Raw genomic sequence first — 3123 nt, 5'->3', positions numbered from 1 at the left:
AGAATGTACTTCACAGTATATTTCATCCCACAGAAGCTATTTTATTTAGAAGCCATAGAAACACTTCTTTTGGATACTAGAGGACAGAAGAGTTGTCCTTTTGAGACTATTTCTTTTCATCTCACAGCCATGGGGCATGATCCAGCTGTGTTCCCACTTCCCTTTCTACCTTAAACCTGAGGGATAAATGTCAACCACCTTTAAAAACTGCAAGTCCTTCTGAAATTCATTTCAGCATTTTGGTTCACCTCAGTGCTATACTCAGTTCCTTTCAATTTGATCTATTTCCCTCTCTCATCTTTTTGTATACCTCACATATTCATAAGCTGCTCATATATTTTTTGGAATCAAGGTGGATTACCATTCTTTCAGCCAGCGAGTAAACACAGGTCTTAGGATTCCTATACAAAAAGTTTGTCATGTTTCTACCAGCTATCCTTCTATATTTTCCTCCAGGATTTTCTGTGCCCAAATTGCTTTTGTAAAATCAGTCGTCTGTTCAATCTCTTGACCATTCACATTTTTAAAGAAAGATAATGGACTTGGACTTCCCTGGTGGTTCAGTGGTTAAGAATCTACTTGCTAATACTGGGGACAGGAGTTTGATCCCTGGTTCAGAAAGATCCCACATTCTAAGGGACAAGTAAGTCCACGAGTTGCAACGACTGAAGCTGGAGTGCCTAGAGCCCATGCTCCACAACTAGAGAAAGTCTGCACATAGCAACAAAGACCCAGCCCAGCCGGAAATAAATAAATAAAATTAAATTTTTCAGAAAGCATTTATTCAAACAAAGAAAAAAAGGGACTTTCCGCAGTCCAGTGGTTAAGACTCCATGTTCCCACGGCAGGGGGCCCAGGTTTGATCCCTGGTTGAGGAATTAAAAATCCCACATGTAGCAATGAAGATCCTATATGCTACAACTAAGACCAGGAACAGCCAAATAAACATATATACTTAAAAATTTTTTTTTACAAAAAAGGAAGATAACGGCCTTGATTTTCCAAAGATGCACCAAGAATGATCAAGTCACTCTCACACCTTGACCCTGTTCTCCACGAATTCAAAACTAAAATTAAGTCTCTCTGCATAAATCTATCAAATAACATTTGGAGCTTGGTGATGAGCCCTTAAAATGGTCCTCAGGCTCTTTCAGCACACACAGAATTCCATCAAATATAATACTTGCATTCATGGGCTAAGTAGATATTTTATTAATATTTATACATTTTCAGCAAAAGATCTTCATTTATTCACTCAATATTTAAGTATATACTGTATCCAAAGGTCTTGAAATGTTAGGAGTCTACAAAGAAGACACATAGTAGATACAGATCAGATCTAAACCTAAGTAATTCACATGATAGAGATATGAATAAAATGCCAGGAGGCTCCAGAAAAACCACCGTGGTCGGGGTGGGTTGCATCACATAAGTAAAGGGAAATGGAGAGAGAGAAGATAAGGAGAAAAGATAACTGGAAAGGATCTCTTCTTATTAACGTTTCTGCTACAAACTTCTGGAGCAAGCACATTAGTCTCGAACTTCCTTTCCAGCCTGTCCTTCTAGGAGATTTCACTCTATGGACTTCAGATGGTCAGCCTCAGCACCTCAGGCTTCTCTGTGAAGGAAACACAAAGACACTGTAGGAACCGAAGATCCCCAAGAACCCACAACCCCTGAGGCCTCACTGCAGCCTCTGCACCTAGATTCATGTAGAGGAAGGTCAGTTTCTTCACCAGTAGATGAAGGTGGAGAAAAAACCAGTTTCACAAAATGGATTGTGGAAAAACAGAAGTGCAGTCCCTGAGAAAGGCAGAAAAGGCAGCACCACGAATCTGAATTGGCCTGCCATGTGGATTAGTGGGGCTTTCCAGGTGGTACTAGGGGTAAAGAATCTGCCTGCCAATGCAGTAGACAAAGGGACCCCAGTTTAATCCTTGGGTTGGGAAGATGGCAATGGAAACCCACTCCAGTATTCTTGCCTGGAGAATCCCTTGGACAAGGAGACTGCGGGATATAGTCCATAAGTTCACAAAGAGTAAGACACGACTGAAATGACTTAGCATGCACACATGGGGATTAGTAACCAGTGTAAAGAAGAGCCAAAAGGCCAAAGAAAAGTCAAAGGAAAACCAAGTTGTCAATTTTCTAAGATAGAACCACAAGTCTTTCTTCTTCAGAAAGAAAAATAATCAGTGAGTTGTTTTACTTTAAAACAAAGCTGAAAGGGACCACATGCTACAAACAGTAATTTTAGCTGTAAAGTCACTACACACAGATCACAGTCAAGTGCACTGGAAATAGTTTATCACTATTAATAATCATATTATCAGTATTTGCAATTAATATGTATTTTTCAAAAACGTAGGGTCTATGCATGGTTTTCAGTGTTACTGACATTCTCACTTGCCTGCTTACGACAGGGAGGGTGAATGGCCCCAGAATTAGAATGCCCTGCAGAATCCCACAGAATCACAGTAGGAAAAGTTTTAGCAAGGGCCATTAGACCATTTTGGACAAAACAGTTACTGGGCTCTTGGGTTTATTAACAGATCAGCTGGAGAAAAATAAGTCACTACATTAAACTATTTTCTAATTATCTCCATCATCCTCTTTAAGAATACACATTTTAAAAGGAGACAAATTGCTATATTAAAAATTGTTACTCTGGCATTTTGCAAGTTATATCGAATAACAAAGAAAAAATTAGTTTGCAAACGTCTTGGCCTCAATTCCAACTATCATCTCTTACCAAACTAAAATTCATATTATCACTAAGTAACTTTCTGTCTAGCATTCCTCCAGTTTACAAAAAAAAAAAAAAAATCAGTAACATAAAATGTTTCATAACTTTTTTTAATTGCCCTAAAATTTTAGAGGATAATATAAATGTTTCAGTTAAAGTTGAGAAGTTCAACCTAGTGATGAAAACAATGAAAACATCACCCTAATCATTGGTGTAAAACACAAGATATGAACAACTGTTAAAATATCTCTCTATGAAATTGATTGATTCTACTGTAGCTACACCTAGCTATTTCCTAACCAGGAAGAAACTTCTAGAAAAACATCTACTTCTGCTTTATTGACTACTCCAAAGCCTTTGACTGTGTAGATCACAAC

The sequence above is a fragment of the Bison bison genome, unplaced genomic scaffold (assembly GCF_000754665.1).
Source record: "Bison bison bison isolate TAMUID 2011002044 unplaced genomic scaffold, Bison_UMD1.0 scf7180017864332, whole genome shotgun sequence".
In the NCBI taxonomy this organism is placed as follows: domain Eukaryota; kingdom Metazoa; phylum Chordata; class Mammalia; order Artiodactyla; family Bovidae; genus Bison; species Bison bison.
This window is presented reverse-complemented; position numbering follows the sequence as displayed.